This window comes from Chiloscyllium punctatum, chromosome 38, assembly GCF_047496795.1.
Source record: "Chiloscyllium punctatum isolate Juve2018m chromosome 38, sChiPun1.3, whole genome shotgun sequence".
Taxonomy (NCBI): domain Eukaryota; kingdom Metazoa; phylum Chordata; class Chondrichthyes; order Orectolobiformes; family Hemiscylliidae; genus Chiloscyllium; species Chiloscyllium punctatum.
In genome coordinates, this window is record NC_092776.1 from 18,005,266 (window position 1) to 18,013,248 (window position 7,983).

General features: G+C 43.2%; 1 protein-coding gene across 5 annotated transcripts in view; it reads right to left on the minus strand.

The window, feature by feature from the left end:
• Nucleotides 1-7,940, minus strand: part of gpam (glycerol-3-phosphate acyltransferase, mitochondrial) — a 92,448-nt gene extending 84,508 nt beyond the window's left edge. For 3 of the 5 annotated variants that reach the window (XM_072557313.1, XM_072557309.1, XM_072557308.1), the window contains exons 1-2: nt 7,793-7,940; nt 374-471 (exon numbers count right to left, since the gene is read on the minus strand). The gene's annotated coding sequence lies outside the window, so the exon portion shown is untranslated. Of the gene's footprint in view, nt 1-373; nt 628-7,792 lie in introns of those variants that run through there. The other 2 variants (XM_072557312.1, XM_072557310.1) reach the window with 2 other exon arrangements.
• Between the last annotated feature and the right edge of the window lie 43 nt (nt 7,941-7,983).

The following is a 7,983-nucleotide window of genomic DNA, read 5'->3' on the forward strand; positions in this document are numbered from 1 at the left end:
AGTTACAAATAGGTTAGTTGCAACAGCAACTCTAATGATCCTAAGAATTGGGTCAGGGAGAATTATAGTTTCACTGTGGCTTAAATTGGTCTTACTCTCCAAAGTTAATTAAATCAAAACTTTCTCTAGCATGAACTGAATCACACCTGAAAAAGAAAGCACATTCCAGGAAGTTACCTTAGAAAGTCTTACATCAAACTTTATAAAGAAACATAACATTTCAAGTACAGAATTGCCAACATCTAACTCTCAGTGGCAGCTTTTAATCAGCATTTTCTTATCCTCGAGAATAATTTTTAAATCATATACAACTTCCTCCACCTTCAAAATCCTTCTACAAACCAATCCCTTCAATTAATCTTTTCTCACTTACTTAAACTTTTCCTTCAAATCCTCCTTGGTGTCTATTGTCCTGGAAATTTCACACTTGCAGCATTTTCGATTTCTTTCTTGTATTACATTTCCGTCAAACTATAATACAATCACATGCAGTGACAACAAACATAAGGTCATCGTAGTAATATAAAGCCCTCGCTTATTTATATATAAATGCATTTTAAAACTTCAAGCAAGCACATTTGGAGTGGAGCAGGTTTCCAACCTTCACAATGACCCATCTGAGCCAAGTGAAAGGATCACTGCCACAAAAACACGCGTCAGCACAGACTCACAACCGCTTAATTGGATAGAACTGTCCTTTTGTTGTGGAACGCAAACAGGATGCAGGTCGACTGATGAATGAATCTTATTCTCAATGCCAGTTAAAGCTTACGCACAGATGTTGACTGTCAGGGTAAGTCTTTTCCATAGGTACAATTTGACAGAAAGGAAATGTATCTCCATGGAAAAGCATTCAGAAAACCTTTGCCTGTCCTTTTTCAAATATGCACTGATATAAATAGAAAGAAAATACTGTAGTTGCTGGAAATCTGAAATAAAAACAACGCTGGAAATACTCAGCAGATTTGGTAGCGTCTATGAAGAGAAGGACAGAGTTAATGCTTCAAGACAAATATACTTTATCTTCAGCATTGAATAGTCATATTCTATTCAAAATGTTGACTATGCTTTTCTCTGCTCAGACGCTGCCAAATCTACTAACAAAAATAACCCCATTTTTCCTGACAGCAGCTTTTGGTGATGGTTCCTTTATTACTACTCACAACTCACTGCGGCTCATCTTTTATTCCTTTAAATGCCTTTGCTTTATACTAACATCCATTTTGTCATGTAATCACTCCTGCATTCCGTCCTACCATAGGTCCTCCCATCAGCCTACAATGTTTAAGGTGCTTAAAATTTTTTACAACTCCAATGTTTTCCAATTCCAAGAGAAGGTTGTTGATCTTGCAAGAGCTGCATCTGTGGCCCATTTTTAAATACCTTTCAGAAAGTGATGGTGAACTTCGTGCTTAAACCGCTGCAGCTTTTAGGGGGTGGGTACATCCACACCGTTGTTTCAGAGTTCCAGGCTTTTGACCCAGCCACAATGAAGGAACGAGAATATAATTCCAAAGTCAGTCTGGTCTCTGGCTTGAAGAGAACTTCCAGATGGTGGTGTTCCAAAGTATCAGCTGCCCATGTCCTTCCAGATGGTAAAGAACTTTGGTTTGGAAGTTAGCGAGGCAATGGCCTGATTACACTATTATTGGACTATTAGTCCAGAGACCCAGGTAATGTTCTCAGGACTTGGGTTTGAATCCCACCGTGGCACATGGTGGAATCTGAATTCAATACGAATCTGGAATTGAAAGTCTAATGATGACCATTAACTTGTTGTCAATTGTCAGAAAAACCCATCTGGTTCACCAATGTTATTTAGGATCTGCTGTCTTTACCTGGTCTGGCCTACATGCGACTCCTGACCCACAGCAATGCAGTTGCCTCTTAAATTAGGGATGGTCAATAAATGAGCCATGAATTAATTGCAAAAAAGATGCCGTCAAAGGAACCTTGGTGAACTGGTGAATTACCACACTGCTGTCACTGTACGTAGGTAGTGAAGGGAGTGAATGCTGAAGGTGGTGGATGGGGTGCCGCTTTCCAGACTGAGTTTGAGTTTGATTTTGATTTTGATTGATTGTTGTGACATGTATCAAGATACAGTGAAAAATGTTGTTTTGAATGCTATACAGGTAGATCATACCATACAAAGTGCATCAAGGCAGCAGAACAGAGAGCAGAACACAGTGTTACAACTGCAGAGAGAGAAAAGAAATCAGAATTAACATCTGGAATTTCAAAAGTCTGATAACTGCGGGGAAAAAGCTCTTCCTGATTCTGTTCATACATGTATTCAGACTTTTATATCTTCTGCCTGATGAAAGTAGGTGGAAGAGAATATAATCAAGTGGGAGGGGTCTTTGATTATGTGGTTGCCTTCCCGAGGCAGTGGTGAGTACAGATGGAGTGAAATGTCTTCAATGTAGTTGGACTAGCAGTCATTTGTGTAAGTGGAGAATAGTCTGTCACATTCCTGACTTGCATCTTGTAGGTGAGAATAAGGAGGTGATCACTAGAATCATAGAGATGTACATCATGGAAACAAACCCTTTGGTTCAACCTGTCCATGCTGACCAGATATCCCAACCCAATCTAGTCCCACCTGCCAGCACCCGGCCCATATCCCTCCAAACCCTTCCTACTCATATACCCATCCAGATACCTTTTAAATGTTGCAATTGTAGTAGCCTTCACTATTTCCTCTAGCAGCTCACTCCATACATGTACCACCCTCTGTGTGAAAAATTTGTCCATTAAGTTTCTTTTATACCTTTCCCCTCTCACCCTAAACCTATGCCCTCTAGTTCTGGACTCCCCACCCCAGGGAAAAGACCATGTCTATTTATCCTAACCATGCCCCGCATAATTTTGTAAACCTCTTTAAGGTCACCTCTCAGCCTCCGACGCTCCAGGGAAAACAGCCGCAGCGGTTCAGCCTCTCCCTGTAGCTCAAATCCTCCAATCATGGCAACATCCTTGTACAACTTTTCTGAAACCTTTCAAGTTTCACAATATCTTTCCAATAGGAAGGAGACCAGAATTGCACGCAATATTCCAACAGTGGCCTAACCAATGTCCTGTACAGCCGCAACATGACCTCCCAACTCCTGTACTCAATACTCTGACCAATAAGGGAAAGCATATAAAACACCTTCTTCACTATCCTATCTACCTGCGACTCCACTTTCAAGGAGCTTTGAACCTGCACTTCAAGGTCTCTTTGTTAAGCAACACTCCCTAGGAGAAAGTGAGGACTGCAGATGCTGGAGATTAGAGTCAAGATTAGAGTGGTGTTGGAAAACTACAGCAGGTCAGGCAGCACCCGAGGAGCAGGAAAATTGATGTTTCAGGCAGGAGCCCTTGATCAGGAATGAGAGCCACATTCCTGATGAAGGGCTCCTGCCCGAAACATCAATTTTCCTGCTCCACAGATGCTGCCTGACCTGCTGTGCTTTTCCAGCACCACTCTAATTTCAACACTCCCTAGGACCTTACCATTAAGTGTATAAGTCTTGTTAAGATTTGCTTTCCCAAAATGCAGCACCTCGCATTTATCTAAATTAAAATCCATCTGCCACTTCTCAGCCCATTGGCCCATCTGATCAAGATCCTGTTGTAATCTTGAGGTAATCTTTATCGCTGTCCCCTACACCTCCAATTTTGGTGTCATCTGCAAACTTACTAACTATACCTCTTATGCTCACATCCAAATCATTTATATAAATGATGAAAAGTAGCGGACCCAGCACCGATCCTTGTGGCACTCCACTAATCACAGGCCTCCAGTCTGAAAAACAACCCTCCACCACCACCCTCTGTCTTCTACCTTTGAGTCAGTTCTGTATCCAAATGGCTAGTTCTCCCTGTATTCCATGAGATCTAACCTTGCTAACCAGTCCCCCTTCTTGAATGCCTTACTGAAGTCCATTAGATCACATCTACCGCTCTGCCCTCATCAATCCTCTTTGTTACGGTGGCTCAGTGGTTAGCACCGCTGCCTCATAGTGCCAGGGACCCGGGTTCGATTCCTGGCTCGGGCAACTCTCTGTGTGGAGCTTGCACGTTCTCCCTGTGTCTGTGTGGGTTTCCTCCGTGTGCTCCGGTTTCCTCCCACAGTCCAAAGATGTGCAGATCAGGTGAATTGGCCATGCTAAATTGTCCATAATGTTAGGTGGATCAGTCATGGGTAAATGTAGGGGAATGGGTGGGTTGCTCTTCGGAGGGTCGGTGTGAACTTGTTGGGCCAAAGGGCCTGTTTCCACACTGTAGGGAATCTAATCTAATCTAAAACCTTAATCAAGTTTGTGAGACATGACTTCCCACTCACAAAACCATGTTGACTATCTCTAATCAGTCCTTGCCTTTCCAAATACATGTACATCCTGTCCCTCAGGAGTTCATCCAACAACTTGCCCATCACAGATGTCAGGCTCACTAGTCTATAGTTCCCTGGTTTGTCCTTGCCACCCTTCTTAAACAGTGGCACCACATTAGCCAACCTCCAGTCTTCCGGCACCTCGCCTGTGACTATTGATGATACAAATATCTCAGTGAGAGGCCCAGCAATCACTTCCTTAGCTTCCCACTGTGTTCTAGGGTATACCTGATCAGGTCCTGGGGATTTATCCACTTTTAAGCATTTCAAGACATCCAGCACTTCCTCCTCTGTAATATGGACATTTTTCAAGATGTCACCATCTATTTCCCTACAGTCTACATCTTCCATGTCCTGAGTAAATACTGAAGCAAAATACTCGTTTAGTATCTCCCCCATCTCCTGCAGCTCCATACAAAGGCTGCCTTGCTGATCTTTGAGGGGCCGTATTCTCTCCCTAGTTACCCCTTTGTCCTTAATGTATTTGTAAAACCCCTTTGGATTCCCCTTAACTCTATTTGCCAAATCTATCTCATGTCCCCTTTTTGCCCTCTTGATTCATCTCTTAAGTATACTCCTACTGCCTTTATACTTTTCTAAGGATTCACTTGATCTATCCTGTCTGTACCTGACTACTTTTTCTTCCTACTTTTTCTTAACCAAACCATCAATTTCTTTAGTCATCCAGCATTCCCTATACCTACCAGCCTTTCCTTTCACCTTAAAAGGAATATACTTTCTCTGGACTCTCATTAGCCGTGGATTTCCTAGCTCTAGTTTGCTCTTGTCGCCACAGTATTTATATGGCAGTCCACTTAAGTTTCTGCACAATGCTAACTCCTAGGATGTTGGCAGTGGGCAATTCAGTGATGGTAACAGCATTGAAGGAATCAAGTTAAGAGGCTAGATGGCCATTGCCTGACACTTGCATGATGAGAATGTTACTTGCCAATTGTCAGCCCAAACTAAATGTTGTCTGGGTGATAATGAACCTGAACATGAACTACCTCAGATTCTGTGCAGTCTCAATTATCAGCCAATATCTAAATGTCTGATCTTATGGTGGAAAAAAAAATCAATGATAAAGCAGCTGAACATGATTGAGTCTGCCGCACTACACTAAGGATCCATTGCAATGATGTTGAAATGGTTGACCTCCAGCTACCATCTTCCTTTGTGCTGGTCATGATTCCAACCACTGGACACATATATCCTGACTCCTGTTTTGCTTGGGCTCCTTAATGACACATTAGATCAAACGTTGCCTTGGCATCATGAGAAAGCACACGCACTTCTGGAATTGAGTTCCTTTGTCATATTTTGGTCCAAAGATGTAATAAAGTGAATAGCCAAGTACCCGACTGGAACCTAAACTGATTATCCATTCACAAATTTTGCTGAGTAAAACTTGTCACTTCATTGCATGTTGATGACATCTCACATCACTTTGCTGATGACGGATAGGGTGGTAATTGGTTAAATTGGATTTGTTCCCATACTCAAGCAACTAAATATTCAGGTAAATGACATGTCATAGTTAGACTGGAATATCCAGGCTATGATTGCAGATGGCTGAGGGAGACAATTATTCAGTTTTACAGCCAGACTACTGCAGTACCCAGTGCCTTCAGCCATTTCTTGATATTAAACACATTGTATCACATTGGCATGTGTGTTGCTAGGGATCTCAGTAGGCTGAAATGCATCATGCACTCAAGCAATACATCTGGCTGAAGATAGCCTCAAACTTTGTCCTTTGCACTGGCAAACTGAGATTTCCCACAATTGAGGACGGGGATATTTGTGGAGAGTCCTCTTCTAGTTAACTGTTTAATTCTCCAGCATCATTCAAGTGACGGACATGACAGCACTGCAGACCACTGATCTGACCCAATGGTTTGGGGATCATTTTGCTTGGTCTAGCGCAAGCTGCATCCACTGAGTTGTAGCTCTATTATATCAGGTTGTTTCTTTTTAAGACATGCTCGGCACTGTTCCTGGCACCTTCTCCAGAACTCCTTATTGAACGAGAGCAGATAGCCTTAACTGATGTTAATAGTAAGCAGCAGGGATAAATTGGGCTATAAATTCACAGATTGTGGTTGAAGACACTAAAAACAGATTCTGCCTGGTCTGAACATTTGTAGCAATTTTGGTTCTTATTTCAGGTTCCCAGCATCGGTAGTATTACTCTTTTGCAATTATATAAATAATACATTGCACATATTCTCTTTGGGATCAAGCTGGCACAGTCAACAACAAAAGTTTGTTTTTGAAAACATTTCTGTAAAGTTTAAAACATGACAGATATTTCACAAGTGGCACCACAAAAGACCTGTTATCAATACACAAATATCACAGAAGGTAACTGTTCCAAGGTATTCTGGTGGTCTGACTGGTGCCTTGTAAGGTTTTAGTCAGATGTTCCTATTTTCTCCCCTATTCCCTTTGAAATAAAGGCTAACACTTCATTTGCCTTCCACAGTCCCTGCTGAACATTGATGCTTGTTGTTTTTTGAGATTCATGCGCAAGGACTCCCAAATACCTTTGTGCTGCAGTTTTCTGCAGTCTTTCTTCATTTAAATAAAATTCAGCTCCTTTATTTGTCCTGCCAAATTGCTCAACCTCACATTTTCTGACGTTATACTCCATCTGTCAAATTTCTGCTCACTGGCTTAACCTGTTTATATCTTTTTGGAGAATGTCACAAGTCTCATCTTTCAATCTAACTTTCTTTAGTTTAGAAAAAAAAACACAATTCACAAAAAAACTGGCCAACAAGGTTGATGTTCCACAGAGATACACATTAAGTGCTTGGTCTCTGAGAGTGTGTCGTGCACACACATAAATCCATTCACAAAATAAAGGGCTGTATGTATGTGTGTATTTGGATTGTGTCACTCTGACTGACCAGAAACGTCAACCAAATCCCACCCCACCCCAGTTTTCTTGAACTGGCAGTGGATCTTTCTCAAATAACCCAAATGATCTTTAGTTTTCCCCGAGATGAGGGGGGGGGGGGGGGCAGGGAGTCAAGTTATTCCTCCCTCCCCCTTCAAATCACAAGAGTTTTATTTTGCTGCCTATCATCCTCTCCCATTGATTGCACCGTTTCCTCAATCTTTTTCTAGATTGTTGGAAATCCCCCACCCCATCCCCTTTCTGAGTTTCTCACTTTGTCCTGTTCCATTCCCTGAAGATTCCCCCCCCCCCCCCTGTATGGTCTCCCTCCACACCTGCCTGATTTCCCCCCTCCATGGTCTCCCCTCAATCTCTGCTCCCTCCTGACAGTCTGGCTCCCTCCCTTTCTGGGGGAGGGGTCTCTGTGACCCAGCTGCCGGCTGCTGAGGGCCGACAGCGGCTCTGATCCCCCGCCTAACCCCGCTCTCCCCAACCTCCGGGCCCCGACCTACCTCAACGACATCGTCAAGCTCTCACCGCCCCGACTGCGGAAGCGAGCACCGGCCGACACTTCATTTACACACACTCACACACACCATCCGCCGGCCCGGCCCTCACCGACACTCAGAGCCCGCATGGAAGCAGCCTGTCCGCCCACCCTCGACTCCTGCGCCTTCTCCTCCCGGCCGCGCGGTGTCGCTGC